At 40.8% G+C, this 17,265-nt stretch overlaps 1 long non-coding RNA gene across 1 annotated transcript; it reads left to right on the top strand.

The window, feature by feature from the left end:
- The first annotated feature begins 7,597 nt into the window (after positions 1–7,597).
- Positions 7,598–16,879, top strand: LOC110955603 (uncharacterized). Its single transcript, XR_002595999.2, has 2 exons — positions 7,598–8,118; positions 13,271–16,879. It is a non-coding gene; the product is annotated as an uncharacterized LOC110955603 (long non-coding RNA).
- Positions 16,880–17,265: the final 386 nt, after the last annotated feature.

Below are 17,265 nucleotides of genomic sequence, written 5' to 3'. Positions count from 1 at the left end.
AGAAACAAAAATGTGACTTTTGTGTAAGGCTAAAGTAAAGCAGACTCAGGTCAAATGAAAATTGTGTAGTGTTGGTTTAAGTGAGAGCGCCCGATTACAAGTGGAAGCAACTGGAGTCTTGACTTTAGTGGATTGTAATCTGGAGGGCCTCTGGTTTCAATCCGAGCAGGGGAATTCCAGGTAGAAAGGGGAAATGAAAGCGCAGCACTCCACCAAAGCTGCTCAGTCGTATCATTTCACACGGCTGAAATCTTGAAAAAATTTGTTGCAGAATTCACGGCAACATAGAATGTGTCCATTTAATATAGATGTACCCAAAAACAAAATCAATTTGTGCTGAGCACTGGTATGTTTATGCATGTGTACGTTATGTACGGATACTGAATCACATGACCTAAATATGTAGCAGGAGGCGGGAATTGATAGGACACCCCCACAACTTAATCAGTTGTTCCTTGTATGATTTCCAACAGATAAGTCCACAGCGGTGGATCTGTCGTAAGATCACAGTCATGTGACCGTCAGCATTCAGCTTTCAAATTTTTAAAAAAATGACTGTAAATGGTCCAAAAAGCTCACACTTTGACCAAGATGTGTGAGAAATGGTCCTGAATTACACAGACCTGTCCAAAAAGACCGAACATTTCAGAAAATAACTTGGAATTGGTCAAAAATGAGTTTAAAAATCGCTCAAAATGACTCTCAATTCATGTAAAATTTGTGAAAATTGGTCTTAAATGACCCAGGTTGCCCTAAAATGAATTAAAAATGGTCAAAACTCACTCGAAATTTGTCCAAAATGTGCTAAAATGGTCCCAAATTATATTTATATATATATATATATACCTGTCCACAATGATAACAAACCTATTGCACATTTTAAAACACGAAAGTCACTCAGAGAGTGCAGTACTCTGTCAAGACTGCTCAGTCGTTTTATTTCTGAAGGCCACAGCGGTGGATTAGTAGCAGGATCACAGTCATGTGATCATCAGCAGGCAGTTGATGTAGTGTTCACTTGTTGTCATGGTTACAGTGACGCCGTGTCTATCTCACAATGATACAGAAATCTTTAACAAATCCATGGATCCAGACTATAAGCCCCACCACTCCCAAAATCTAATCTCTTGATCCTTGTGTCATTTCTGACCTTCCCTGAAAATTTCATCTAAATCCGTTAGTCTGTTTTTGAGTAACGTTGCTAACAGACAGACAGACAGACAAACGTACGCCGATCGTCACATAAATCTGTCTTTCCTTGGTGGAGTCATAATCAGGACTCTTCACTTTAAAACTTAAAGTAAAATACCTCTGATAATCTAATAATCCATCCACGTTTCCTCTGATGGAGCTGCTCGGTGGTTTGCGTCTGATCTGAGCGTCCTCGGTCTCCTTCCTTCCTTCACCGAGCTCGTGGAGGTTTTGAAAACAAAGTGTGATTTCCCCAGTCAGCCACCAGATGTCGCTGCACCCCAAGAGACAAAAAACAAGGTCGGAAGCAGCTGTGAGGCACCAGGGGGCACATGGAGACACCGCCATGCAGCTGAACTAGAACTATCTGAAGTATTTTTTAAAGCATTCATCAAACCTCAACTGCAATAATAACAATAAAATGTTTAACAGTTAAAGATGAGGTTTTGTGCAATCCTCCTGCTCTCTCCATGTATTATCCAGCTGCAGCCTGAGAGCTCGCAGAGGAGAAGGGAGGACAGCTGAAGCGAACAATGACACACGATGGGAAATAAATAAGGAAAAATAGCGTGTTTTGTAGTTCTATAAGACCGGGCCCTTTGCAGTCCGGTCTGCTCACGGCTCTAAAGGTTCCGGACTAACGACTTTGCTGGCATTTCTGCAGACGCCCTGACAGTAACATGGCAGCTGGCAGGCCGCCTAAGGAAGGCCAGCGACCTCAGGGGAGCAGCAGAGCAGCCACCACCATCTTAAAGAGACAGAAACCACAGCGGGGCTCTCACCATGTCCAGCCCATTCTCATGTCAGTGGTGTTTTATTACTGCGAGCAAGATGGTAAACATTGTGGAAGCGCTGAGGAGTAGCGCAGCAGAGCGGCTGTAAAACCAGCTCTTACTATACCAACAACTGTAACAACAAGCCTGGATGAAATGAAAACACATTAATCAGAGTTACGGTGAAACAGGGACCACTGGAAGCAGTTGTGCAAACACTGAGCCAGGAAGAATTATGTTAAATACATAAAGGTAGAGCTTCCATTGGCAGTGACCTCTGTTTGAGGAGGGGGCGTGGTGATGATATTTTAGTGCTGAAGCAGCACGCTGGCCAGGACGTGAACCTGATGGCACTGTAAAGCCGGGTGAATCATCAACTAGGAGAGAGCCCACGTCTCAGGAAGCACAAACAATGAAGACGAAACAGGAAAATGTGGGTTAAATGAATATCCCCAGAGGAGGGGATTGTTCAAGAAAGGTGGAAGGGTACAGAAGGAGACAATGGCAGGAGGTCTCTTCTATTCATTATAAATGGAAAAAGATGCTATTCAGGAGCAAAAACAGTCCCATGGATTGTACATGGATTTAAACTCAAGCTCACTCTGCATGATTCAAAAACACATCCTGTTTCATACATTTCCAGACTCCGTGTTTGTTACGTGTGTTTATAGAAACACAAGTGTTGTCAGCATACTAGGGCTGGCCCGAATAGTGGTTTCTGGCCGTCGAATATTCGGGCCCTATTAAAGACGAATATCCAGATATTTGTTCCGCCCCGTAACGTCCGACCAGGGGTGGGGGGGTGCGAGTGGCGGCGGCAGCGGAGACGAATATTCGGATTCCGAAATTAATATCCGGATAGTGCCGTAGCGAACGAATATTCGGATATTCGGGTCCAGCCCTACAGAATACCAAAGCTAAAGTGCGCTAAAAGTGATCCACGTCTGAGTTAAAGTCTGCGTGAAAGTGATGAGTTTAATGTGAAGCAAATCCTCAGAAACTGATCATACCATTTACTGTCAAAACTAGGGCTGGCCCGAATAGTGGTTTCTGACCTCCGAATATTCAGGCCCTATTAAAGACGAATATCCGAATATTCGTTCCGCCCCGTAACGTCCGATGGGGGAGCGGGGCTTGTGGCAGAGACGGCCCGAATATTCGGATCCGTTCGTCTGGTCTCCCGGGTCAAAATTTATTGATTTTTTTGGTATCCAAATATTCAGATACCAAAATTAATATCCGGATACCGCCGTGGCGAACGAATATTCGGATATTCGGTATATTCGGCTCCAGCCCTAGTCAAAACATGAAAACCTACGAGAGCCATTTATTATTTCTTAGTTTGTTTGATTTCAAAAAATATGTTTGTCTAACTAAATCTACTAACTTTACAGAACACGATACCACCTTAGAGCGAATCATTTTAAAATGGTACAGCATTTAAACATCGGATTTTCTCATATTTCCAGAGAATCTATGATAAATCTATGAAACAAGCGAAATAAATGATTGTCTTTTGTGACTAAGGCATCCGTGTTTTATTGATCATGAGTTATAGAAACCAAAGGAAACTCAAGGCTGCCATGATATACGTCGTCTTTAGTAAATGTACATAAAGTCCACATGAGCTATGAATGCCAAGTGGAAGTTTCCATGCTAATATTTCCTGTTAGCGCTGTTTGCTATGTGTAACTCTAAAAGACAGTCATTTCTGTGTTTCTAGTTTCAAGCTCATTTTTATTTCCTGCCATCATTTCATAAACATTCGAATGCATTTGGTCATTAAAACTAATTTAAAGCACAATAATGACATGGTAACCCTGTAAGACCCAAATATAGAAAAAAAAGTAAAAAAAAAAAAAGTAAAAAAAAAATATAGAAGTACAGGGTTAGGAAAGGTAACTTTGACAATGTACACCTTTAGAATTGCTGTTTGATTTCGTGCTGTTTTATAAGATGTATTTGATGGAGAATGAAACGAGTCACATGACCTGCTTAGTCATGGGTCACACCTGAGGGATTGTGGGTAAGATACAATAGAGGGATACATCAACGTTGCTAGAATGGAAACAAAATAAAAAACAAAACTATCCTTTTATAATACTTTAGTTTCATATTTGTTGTCATTATTAAAGGCTTTTTATGGATGGTTTTATTATATCGTTGTCCTAAGCTCGCATATTGGACCCTTCTAACGACAGAAAACTAGCTTGAAAGACTTATTTTTGGAATCCATTTAATTAGAGACACTTCATGTGAGACTTTGAATTGTTTTGTATGTTCTTTATTTCGATAGTTTTCACGGTGTCGGCTGACTGAGGAGAAGATTAAACGTTGAAAGACATCGGTGTGATGTTCTTCACGGACATTTTAACTTGTAGATGAAAACTCAGAGGACAACAAAAATCCTTTACGGTTCATTCTGGGCGGACAGAACCGTGAACAGCTCCACTGAACTCGCCGTTTACTGTAATCGTCAAGTCCACAACAGAGCAGCGGATTAAAACTTCATCAGTAGCGTAATGTGGTCTGATGGTCCCTGTCCCAAGAGCTAAGATACGAAGTTTCCTCTCCTCTCAACACAAAACGACCTCTTTATTTGTGCACAGGTGCTCTTCATCGGACCACCGGGGTTGGCTTGGTGAGGAGATAAGAAGCAACGCCGAGACAAACGTTTGCCATTAAGGCTTTAGCAGCAACGCACCAAATCCAATAAAGAGCAAACTGAGAGCGCTCCCTCACTCACAAGCCTCTCTGGTGTCTCGTTCTTCTTAATAAAATCTTCTGAGCCGGGTAATAAAGAGTCATAGTGCATTACTTGAACTTACTGACCCACTAGAGAGGAAAAAGTTCGAGGTGGATCTGTTGAAATACACAACGAGGCATGCAATGCAGGGTCAGGAGGTGAAAACACGACAGCAGACTCTCAAATGGACGGTCAGACGAATAATACACAAATGCAGATGCACACACAAGTGGAGGTAAATGCACAACTCATCACGACTTGTTTCTGAGTATATTTTAAATCTACTACTTTTATGCTGTGATTATTCCAGACTTGTTATGACGTAGTTTTAGCATCAAACTCGTGGGAGAAAACATTCTTGGACAGGAGTGTTTTTTTGGCAGCGTCCTGCTCGTACAGCATGCGGTTTACTGTAAACGTGTTTTTATAACCTCTGACCAGAAGCAGCTGTTGCATCATTTTTACAGCTTACAGTAGGTGATGTGATCTTTACACCTTTTCCATTGCACAGAGAGCCGTGTCAAGGTCAGACGTGTTACTGGAGTGCAGATAACACAAGTGGACAAGTTTCCAGCTCTGAATCCAGCAGGGAGGAGCTCAGAGAGTCGGAATAATTCTTGATGTTTGTGATATGATTTCAGTGTTCACGCGGAGGTAGAAAAATACTGCTTTAAGTGAAGAAAGTAATTGTGTGCTGTTTTCTAGGTCTGAATATAAACCTATGTACACGCCTGATGTGATAAGGACAAAAAATCAACCAAATTCCCATGAATTTTGCTGGATTTTAGTTGATTTTTTTGTGAATGTTCTTAAAGAAAATAGAAGTTTTACTGATTTCTATGTAATCACTTTGGGTATTTTAAGGATTTTTTTGGAAGATTTCTATTCATTTTTTGAAAATATTTACCAGAATTTTCTTGCCAGAATAGGGTTTTTTTTAAATAAAAATTTTAAGAGAAACTTTAAAGGAATTATTTGAATTTTCTTCCTGAAGGTTTTGCAAATTTAAAGTTTGAAACTGTGGGCAAAAATATATTTTAACACTGAAACTTCTAATGTCCACATTTTCAACATTTTTGTGAAATTTTTCAACATTTTTTGCTGGAAATAAGATAAATGCTAGAAAAAACATTCACAAAAAATGTTCTATTTTTATGTGAATATTTTCAGAGAAAATATTAGAAGTTTTACTAATATATATTTGATCACTTTAGATATTTTTAGAATTTTATTTTTTGAAGATCTTTACTCATTTTTTGAAAATATTTAAAAGAATTTCCTTGCCAATTTTTTTTTTTTTTGGGGGGGGTTATTTTACTTTTTAACAAAACTTTTAAGGGAAATTTTTAAGGAATTATTGGAATTTTTTTATTGAAGGTTTTTGCAAATTTAAAGTTTGAAAATGTGGGGAAAATATAGTTTCACAGTGAAACTTCTGATGTCCACATTTTTGAACATTTTGGGGAAATTTTTGAACATTTTTTGGTGGAAATAAAATAAATGTTTGAAAAAACTTTCTTTCTTTCTTTTTGTGAATGTTCTTAAAGAAAATATTAGAAATTTTGCTGATATATATATGTAATCTCTTTAGATATTTTTAGGATTTTCTGGAAGATTTTTACTCATTTTTTGAAAATATTTACTGAATTTGGGGGATATTTAAAAAAATAAAACTTTCAAGTAAAACTTTTAAGGAATTGTTGGAATTTTCTCCCTGAAGGTTTTGCAAATTTTCAGAAATTAGGGGATTTTTTTGCTGAATTTTTGGATTTTTTCCAGATGATTAAACAATATTTTTTGGTGACCGTAAATGAGGACAACAGGAGGGTTAAGGACTGAGCTGATGTTACCCCAAAGCAGAATAAAAGGCCTGAGAGCGATCACTGCCAGGAGTCCCCCAGAGAGGGACAAAGAAGGCGGGAGAATAGTGCAAAAAGCCAGCGTTCCCCTCTCAGGCTTGTCCCCTCTGTTTTTCTGAAACAGGCTCTGCTCTTTTTTGAAACGCTGCCAATGGAGGCCGGCCCAAAATCCTCGCAGCTGAAACTTTTACAAGCTCGGTGTTGGCGAGCAGGAAGAGAGAGGCGCAGAGTAAGATCTGTAAAGGGAGTTTGCAGCTCCTCTTCTGTCGACAAAATGACTCATGCTCGCTTTTTTCCCCTCCTCCTAATTTCGTGTCCTAATTTTTTGCATCACCCACTGACATGCTCCGGAAAGAAGAAAGGATTTAAAGTAGAAAACAATTGCTTAAAAGAAAAAAAACCCCGAAGAGTCAGTGACGTCACGCAGGAAGCTGTCTTGGATATCGCCTGAGGAGAGACACTGATGATTGTCTGGGCCATGGGCACACTTGAACATGAAAGCACCGGGCTCCATCTGGGGACTCAAACGTCGGACTATCTGAGCGGTTTTCATTCCTCTGTGACGATCACCAAACGTTACTTTGGATCTGCTTGCCGTTGCCCCTTGTTGTCGCTGCAGAGCTCCATGAAACAGTTTGTTATTGGACGGCGTGTTGTGGTCAGACATCCCAGACCACCAGTTTGCTCCGTTTGTGTTCACAGCAAAGCAGCGGTTTCCATTCATAGCTACACTCGAATCACATCTGAACCTCTCCGCTCTCGCGTGCAACAAATCCGAACGAAAACACAGGCAGGTGCAGAACGACTAAAGACGTCCACGGTGACAACCGAAAATGGGAACTGTGAGGCATGTACTACCTGGGAATGAAGCCAACTGCTGACAAAAGGCTTTACTGCGCCGCTCTGAGACAAGCCTTTAACTCATTTGCAGTGAAACGCTCCAGGACTATCTGGCACTGAACTGTCCGGCCAACTGTAGATAAATCTGTCAACCCTTTAGGCTTCATTACAAGACGGCATGTAAGTACTCACTTCTGATTTCTTTACTCTTTCTCTCCCTCCTCCTCCTCCTAGCAGCCACTAATCCTACAGTCGAGTGAGACGTCTGTTTGACGACACGTACTCTACGCCTCACATGACTGAGCCCCTTCATGTGGCCACCAGTGCAGCCCACTTTCATGCGATTTCCGCGTGGATTTCGTACACTGAAAAGGGAGCGTGTGAGCAAAAAAAAAAAAATCGGCGACTTTGCGATGTCTTTTCCTGCCTCCCTTTCTCCCTCTTGGCAGGAGGGTAAAAGTGGGCAGGGAGAGAGGAGGGCATGGCCCAGAAACTGCTCTGAAGCCCCAGCCCCTGTTCGAGTGGGGTTGCTTGCTGGTGCCCCGCTCAGCCTTTCCCCCGTCTTGCAGGCGAAAGAGAGGGATGTGGAAATGCATTCTCGTCTCCTTTCTAACCCGCCTTTTTTTTCTTCGTTTTTTGTTGTTGTCGTCGCCACCTCGGCCTTATTGTCTGCGGGTGAACACTCGCCTGATCTTAACAAAAAACTCAGGTATTTCTTATTTTTGATTCTGCTTCTGTTTGGGTCTTGATATGTCTCTTTTTTTTTTAACTCTGCTGCACTTTTACACTTCTTTTGCTGTCACCTTCCACACTGTACACGTGTCTCCTTTGCTTGCACCAAACACGACGGATCTGAATCTCTCACCGTTTGTGTTCAATCGAGACCCGCCGGGGTTCGGTTTTGAAACGATGCAGTTTGTATGCGTTTACTGTAATGAGAAGTCTGTTTATGTCGATTAAAATGCATGCACGGATTAAGAAGACATTTTAATGGTGGCATTGCTGCCCTTCAAAGAGCAAGACTGTAGTAAAATAAAATGCAGCGTTTTTGGTCAAATTTACAAGTCGACAGCCTAAAGACACGGCAGCTGCAGCGGTTTGAAGAAAACTTACTTCAGTATCAAAAGCGATTATTACAGGTAGTTTCAAACAGGAAATTGCCAGCGATAAAAGGCATTTAGCCCTTTCTGAATTACCGCAAAGGTGCACAAATCCGCAACCGGGGGCGACATCAAATATCGATAAAAAACGATCAAGTATCACGCATTTGTGGAAGAAGAATCTGAAAAAATACGCCGTTTTCACGTCATGTATTCTGACCGGATCCTTTCGGAAGGGTTCCTGAGTCCTGCTGTTTGATAGACCTGTTCAGAAACCAGCACAAACCAGATCCAAGCTCTGTTCTGTACATGAAGGCGCTCGTATTGTGAGATTACAGGGCCTCGCTTTCCACATGCAGCACATTTGGTTTGTTTTGGTTGTTTGTTTTAACCGCAAAAACATCACGATTCAAACTGGTGAAATGCACAAGAAACAAACAAGCAAAAAAAAAAAAAAAATCCGCTTCCTTTCCAGATTATACTCGTGAAGCCACGCTGTAAACACTTTGGCATGCGTTTCTCGTCGTGTAGTTGTGAGTGTGCTTTTGTTTTCTGTGTCTGAGTGTGTGATAACAGCGGATTGTTGCGTACAGTGCTGTGCAGAAAGGGTGAATGAAGGAAAAAAAAGTGGGAGGGCGCAGGGAGAGAGAAAATGAACTTATTTCCTCCACCTCCACCCCTCGGCCCCCCTCCGGCTATCCTCAGATGAACTTGCTGTGCTGCTTGATGACATGTTGTTTGGAAAGTCATATCCTCCGCTATTTGTGTTGCTCTCCTCCCCACGGTCGGAGCGACTCTGCGGTTACAGGATCAAAGTCTCTTTCTGCTTGCTGTTTCTATCAGGTCATACTGCACCGCACACGCTTCAGCGAGGCCGTTTGGTGGCCTACAAACAGCACTCGGTCCAAGATGAACATTTGATATGGAGCATAGGCTTTTTTTTGCATTTCATTTATTTATTTCGAACACGTAATTTCATAACAGTCAACAAGTGATTCGCAAAAACAACTAAAATAGTCCATCATGCTTCTCATATAAGGAGAATGAGAGGAAAACAGATATTCAACGTGTTCGAAAGGGAGTGGGAAGAAGTTAAAACTTATTTAATCCCACCCCTAGCATTGTCACAGCGAGGTGCTACAGCAAATCCTCAATCCAGGCTGGATTTTTAACCCTCTGATGCACAACATGGATCAAAAGTGACCCAAATCCAAAGGGTGAAGAATTGCATCCAGACACTAAAATTCAGACTAAAAACGACTCTTCTTGACACAGACAGCAGGTGCTTTTTGTTAAAACTATAGACAACGGTTGGATGAGTCGATGTTCCGCTGACATGGATCATTTAGAAATGATGTTATAAATACAGACATCAAGACGGCGAGTGTTGCTGCTCACCAGATGGATGTAAACTCCTGCGACCCAGGTTTGTTAAACAAAACCAGGATGCATCGCAGATGATGAGACTGAAACCTCGTTCAAGACATGAGCACTCGTCCAACACATGGACAAAGTTTGCGTACAGAACAATGGACCTTTCTCTACACTTGTGTGGCTGCGAGCTCCGCCGTCGTACCTCGCTGTGTGGCATCATGCCCCTCTCTGACATGTCATCCTCTCATTGCTCGGCTGCCAGCGCCCTCCTCCCTCCCCGCCCGGTGATGGGTTCTGCCACGCCACATCCACCATGTCACCCACTTTTTGTCTCGTTGAGGTTCGGCTTGGCAGGCAGACAATGCCCATTTCTTGGCACCCAAGTATTGGCGAGAGCCACGTTAAGAGAACCAAGCCCGGTGTTTTCCCTCACAGTCATCCCCGCGTTCTGTCGATCATCATGGACCAGCGCCAAGGTAGATGTTTTTTACACCTTCATTTGCTAAATGCTCAGTAGTCTGGCTACTGAGGATCTGTCAACACGGACATCTTTAATACGATGAATACATTCTGTAAGATGATTCATCCTCGTCAGCGATGTGTCGATTGACATGTTGATTGTTGGGATTGATTAAAGTTATGGATCCACAACAGGGCAGACATTTTCCTCTCATTGGCAACTTGAGGACAGATTGTCAATTTATTTCTTCTGGGTGTAGGAAGAATTATTCGCTGTAAATCTTGTTAGCACAACTACATTTGGCTCCCTTATACAGCAGCTTAGCTTCAAACCAAAACTTTAGCATCCCTTAGGAGAACAGATGCTTCAATGAGGCTGGCCACTTTCATGAAGCAATATGAGCATTTTGTTATGTGATGGGATTATTCTGAGAGAGACAAATCATGACGCAATGTCATATTGACTGACTGGACCAGAAATGAAAAGACCATGTACGATACTAAGCAACTTTTGAGTCGCATTGCCTTTGCTACAGTATGACTGCAGAGGCTAAGCCAATGTTTGAAGTCCATGGGGTGCTGCATCAGGACGTTAAAAGGTAACGCACCAACAAATTTTACTGCATCTAATCGAGAGAGCCCAAAACAAATGCTTGCGTTCCAATAATCTGCAACTTCATTGCTCCAAACAGCTGCAGTTCAACAGTCTTTATCTAAAACAACGGTGAACAATTACCTGCTTCTTCAGTGGCTTCTTCAGTGGTCAAAACTGTTTTTCCTTCACCTGCCCGGACAAATATTGGTTCCTATTTATAATGTGGCATGCTCACTGGCTCCTACAATCACTATAAATTAACCCTCGTGTTGTCCTATGGGTCAAATTGACCCGTTTTAAAGTTTGAAAATGTGGAAAAAAATAAATATTGTCACAGTGAAACTTCTGATGTCCACATTTTCAACATTTTGGAGAAATCTTTGAACATTTTTTGGTGGAAAAAAGAAATATTAAAAATATTTCTTAAGAACATTCACATAAAAATCAACCAAAATCCAGCAAATTTCTCTGGATTTTGGTTGATTTTTTTTGGTGAATGTTCTTAAAGAAAATAGAAGTTTTACTGATATATATGCAATAATTTTAGATATTTTTAAGGATTTTTATTGGAAGATTTTTACTCATTTTTTGAAAAATATTTACAAGAATGTTCTTGTCAAATTTGGGGGATTTTTTTTTTAAATAATAAAACTTTTAAGGGAAACTTCTAAGGAATTTTTGGAAGGTTTTGCAAATTTTCTGAAATTTGGGGAATTTTTTGCTGAATTTTTGGATTTTTTTCAGACAAGCAAACAATATTTTTTGGTGTCATAAATGAGGACAACAGGAGGGTTAATCCAGAAGCTATTAATCTTAGTCTGTCACCGTAGAGCACCATTTCGCTTGTTTTAAAAGTTGAATCGACTCCTGCCGTTTGCTCTGTATTGGCTAGCATGTTAGAATAGTTTGATACCACTTATTGTCTAATTAATTCAGCTTCTCGCTTCAGGCCTCTCACTCTGATGCCCTCAGTGCCTTTTCATTCTGCCCCAACGAGCCTGCCCTGCCACCACAGCCACGCAGGTTGCCAAAACATTTCAATCACTGTCGGCATTAATCGGGCCAAAGAGGAATTCAGAATGTTAATGAACAGCCCAGCCGCTTTTCAGCCGCCGTGGTTCACATGCTAATTTATGCAAAGCGCCTCGGCCTTTTGCATGGCTTTGACCGTCGTCGTCTACCATAACACTGTCTGGCTTCAGTCAGACCCTCCAAAGCTGGGCTGAGTCTGGACTTGGACGGCTCTACCCAGCTTGTGCCCCAGACTCTCTCTGGCACGGTAAACAGACTTCGTTTTCAATGGACTTGAAGTGGCTTTCACACTGAGCAAAAAGGACAATTTTCCAAAGCCAGACCTTCAGTTCCACGATTTAAAACGTCAAGCAAAAACAAAAATAGCAGGATTTTTTTGGCATGCATTTGTTACTCAGACTTAACTCTCTGAAATCTGGTATAAACAAGCAGCTTCCTTAGGTTTACTCTTTATATTTCCAACGTCAACATAAGCAGAACATAAAGAGTTTAGCTTATAGACGGGGAATCCAAGGAGGAGGCAGCTAACAGGTTGCACCGCAGATGTTGGGTACGTGTGCCAGACAACTTCATAAAATGGCCGAGGTTCTGCCATTTTCTGTTTTTCCACCTTTCCTCTGGATTACTCTCCGGTTTGTATGGATGCGAGGGGACAGAGCCGAGGACAGACGAGTTTAAACTGAGCTGGTTTTTTCTGCCTGTCTGGATGTGGAAAGGTCAAATTTTAGAATAAAACGGGGACTAATTCTTGGCGTCGTCACCCGGCAGTCTGTGCCAGTTTCTCAGGAAGCAAGTGATTTTTTTTACCTCTCAGGGTTGCACAAGTCGCTTTCCGTGGTGACAGCGATGGATTTATATTTTGGACCTGGTACTTTTTTTCCCCCTCATTTCCAGCACGAGCTAATTAGCAGAAGGATTTTCAGTGGTCAGAGGCTATCTATCACATCCATAGACACATTAGCACTACAGTGAACCGAGCCTTGATTCTAGGGCTCGGATTACACTGTAATGAGTCCAAAGATTAAACTACTCCTGGAAGGCAAAGCTGTTACTCAGACATGTCAACAGTTCTGATTGGGGTGTATCTGAATGATGTGGCTGAATGCTTAGTATTTAGTAGTTTGTTACTAAAGACATCACAATAAATGCTAAAATGTTCGTCAGTCACAAGAAAATATTTGACAAACACCACAGCTGAAATGACAAGGTGTGGTATTAAACCTTAACTTAGGCTGAACTTGATCACTACTCGTTCTCGGTAAATGCTGACGTCTAAAAACTCTTTTATTTGTGTCTCACAGTTCGACCAACAAGCCTCCACTGCTACCTGCACAACTATCTGTCCTTAAGGCTGAGGTAGTAGATTGAATAGTTGTGGGGTTCATGTCCTCCTTTTGAGATAACTATACAATCTACTGTCTTTCCGAAGGAAACAGGTTAATCTTCCACGATGCCGAAGGCTGTACGCACAAGGGAAGCTCCGTGGATTAAAAGAACACAAAGACTGAGTAAATACCATATTTAACATGAACTTAACCTACACCTGTGGAGATGAACCTGCAGACACAACAAAGACTCCACAGGTTTACAAGATGCAACAGTGGAAGTCTGAAGTTGGTACACAACCACCAAAGGCTTGCTTTGAAGGATGTAGATTTGTGCTTGAAGTTGAGCCTAGCAAGGTGAGGTAGTAGGTTGTATAGTTTGTGGGATGGAGTAAGTCCTACTCAGGTGATAACTATACAGTCTATTACCTTCCTTGAGAGGTACAATGAGTGCTTGGGATGAAGTTCACTCACCCACAGAGGGACGACAGAGACACTCTGACGCCATCTTGTGGCCGAAGACAAACATCGCTTTGAAAATGATTTGTGTGCTTCTGTTTTCTGTGAACGATATGAACAGTTTATGACGAACTGATGACAATACTGAGAATTACAGTTCATTCACTGCTGTTTTGACAATTTAGAACTAAAGACATGATCTGATACATTATTAAAAACCAGAATTTTGTCATTCTACAGTCAGATTAGAGGACTGCCATTAGACTGATGGTAAATTAGTTTGATGATCCTGGTAAAAGAGCCACAGTTAACCCTCATGTCGCCCTGCAGGCCAAATTGACCTGTTCTAAAGTTTGAAAATGTGGAAAAAATACATATATTTTCACAGTGAAACTTCCACATTTTCTGGAAATTTTTGAACATTTCTTGGTGGAAAAAAGAAATGTTAAAAAAACGTTTCTTTAAGAACATTCAGAAAACAAATCAACCAAAATCCAGTGAATTTTGCTGGATTTTGGTTGATTTTTTTTAAAGGACTTTCACTGATAAATATGGAATCACTTTAGATATTCTTAGAAGATTTATTTATATTTTTGAAAATATATTTTTAAATATTTTTTAATTTTTTGTCAAATTTGGGAATTTTTTTTAAAGTTAAACTTTTAAGGAAAACCTTTAAAGAATTTTCTTCCTGAAGATTTTGCAAGTTTTTATAGATTTGGAGAATTTTTTTGCAGAATGTTTGGATTTCTTTCAGACAAGGGAGCAATATTTTTGGTGGCATAAATGAGGACAACGGGACGGTTAAAGACTTAAAAATCCAGAAATAGGAAACGAGAGTGTTTTGGGCATTTGAAAGTAGAACTCTGTGTCACATCCTATTGAGATGCACACCGCAGATAGGCTTATTCTGAGGTTTACCAGCTTATTTAACATATTTAACCCTATGATGCAGTGAGGAGCTTCTCATGTCTAAACAACCATGCAGGAAGACACATCCTGTGGTAGAAATGTTAATCTGTCTTAGAAGGGTCAAATGATTGGCCTGCATCAAGCAAAGAAAACAACTAAGGAGATGAAACAGCTAAAATCAGGTTAAAGGCATTAGAGGAGATTTAATTTCCTATGACTTTGAACGTAGCATGCGCACATACAACCTCTCCCTCACCCCCCTCTAACCTCCCCCCTCTTAAGATTTACGAAGAAACGCCCCCCTCCAGAAACTTGCGTAGGACTCGTTGGAGTGCCTCTAGGACTCGTGAAGTTGCCTGCAGCCGCAGTATAATACAATAATACATGTTACCTGTCCAGAAGGAATTTAGCAACCAAGGCATCTGTCTTTAGGTCCATTTGTTGCTTGAGCTGACGCCATCACCCAAATGACTCGCCAATAATCACTTTTGTTTTTGCATTCTCGCGATCCAGTCGTCTTTTATTTTCTCTGACCTCAAAAAATGACTCTCTTTTACGGCTGGGTCCCCCTGGATCTTTATCTGCCATTATGTAAATAAAGATGAGCAAAACAAGTCGCCAGCTAACTACGAAGCTATACCAAAGCAACACATACAGAAAACACGTAAGTCCAAGGCGTACGTAATCTACGTAACTAGGCCTGAGCTGGAAGATTTTTGATTGACAGGAAAGGGAGCAAACCAAACGCCTCGGTCCGAGCGCGTTGATTGGCTGATGTTTTTCAGGTCCTGCCATGTCCACAGTTATTTTATTTTATTTTTTTAGAGACCATACATACAAGTCCACTAAAGGTCAGTATATTCATTTTACGTGAATCAGACAAATTAAAAAACAAAAACATCCTCCATAATGCCTTTAAGAACCGTCCAATGCATCATTAAAACCTGGAGGATCGTGGTGGACCATCACCCTCCAGGAACAAATGTGATCAGAACAAACTCTTAGATGATCGTAGGAAATCAACAGCAGAACCCACGGTTATGTTTAATACTGAGAGTAAGATCATTTTCACACACAATGCAAAGGGATGAGTTCAGGGATCATTAGACGTCATTCTCACACGTGGATTGTCCTCCACAGAATCCAGACCTCAGCTCCATTGGAGAAATTTTGGGACGTTCTGCAGAAGACTTTGTCCAACTCTCCCATCATCAGTCTAAGATCTTGGCAGAACATTAATGAATGTCTGGACAGAAATAAATGCTGTGACACTGCAGAAGCTTCTCAAAACGACGCCACGGCGAATGATACTCAACGCTAAAGGCGGTCCAAGAAAATATTTGAGTGGGCAACTTGTTTATTTGGACGGGCAGCGTATTTAAAATGGACAGGAAGTACATACGGTCTAAAAGCATTAATAAACATCAAATACGGCTCCATGTGGCTTCAGTCACACCTACTCCATTTGTGTTTGAGCTGGCAATTCTAAAATTAAGGAAATGAAAGAAACTTTCAGGAACCTGAATGAAATGATGCGTTGGTGAAATCATGAATCGAGCGTGCAGGCATGTCCTGTCAGCTCATGTTTCTTCAAAGCTCACGCAAAACTGTGACACAAGAAGTACAAGTAAATGCACAAGTGGTTTTATTCTATTTATTTATTTTAACAGGGAAGTCTTTACAATTTGGCAAAAAAAAGTGCAAGTTAAACAACACTAAAACCAGGGGACAAATGTATGGAGGTTTGGGGAAAAAGGGGACAAAACGATTGTCAGTATTAAGACAGCTGTAATTAATTCCAATTAGACACAGTAAGTAAGCTTGGAAAACCAAGTTCTCCTATTTTCTTCTGCAAACTGTTTGAAACAGCTGCAGCAGAAAGCACTAAAGCCTTCTTTACCATCTCTGCCTCTAAAGTTTGGAAAATCCTAAGAGACGGTCTGGCGTTTGTATTCTTTGTCTAAAAACAGTCCTTTAAATGACATCAGCAGGTTTTTACAGTGGGTTCATTCCTCAATTCAAGTCTACTGTCCAGTTTGCTTGTTATAAATAAACCAGTACAGGTAATAAAGTCTATAGCAGGGGTGTCAAACTCATTCTAGTTCAGGGACATTCAGCCCAGTTTGACCTCAAGTGGGCCGGAGCAGAAAAAATCCCAGCATAATCAAGAAACAAAATGAGGCAAAGGACACAAAACTGAACAAAAAAGGGGGGGGGGAAATGGGCAAAAAATGACAAAAAGTCACACAAATAACAAACAAGACAAAAAAGAAATAAAAATGACAAAAACATGAGACAACTAAAAAAAGACAAGAAACGACAAAATATTACAAAACAAGGCACGAAATGACAAAATCAAGAAACAAAAGGACAAAATAAATAAACAAATGACACAAAACGCAACAAAAGAGGGACAAAAAATTCATTAAAAACTTACAAAATGACAAAAAAGTGAATAAAACAAAACAAAAAAATGACACAAATGAGACAAAAATGACAAAGAAAGAAACAAAACGATACAATATAGTGAAACTACACGAGCGAGACAAAAAAAACAAGAAAAACGACACGTAAAACAGCAAATAAAGCAAAACACAAAA

The sequence above is a fragment of the Acanthochromis polyacanthus genome, chromosome 5 (assembly GCF_021347895.1).
Source record: "Acanthochromis polyacanthus isolate Apoly-LR-REF ecotype Palm Island chromosome 5, KAUST_Apoly_ChrSc, whole genome shotgun sequence".
In the NCBI taxonomy this organism is placed as follows: Eukaryota; Metazoa; Chordata; class Actinopteri; family Pomacentridae; genus Acanthochromis; species Acanthochromis polyacanthus.
The sequence above is the reverse complement of the archived record's forward strand: the minus strand, read 5'-3'. Positions and strand labels throughout refer to the sequence as shown.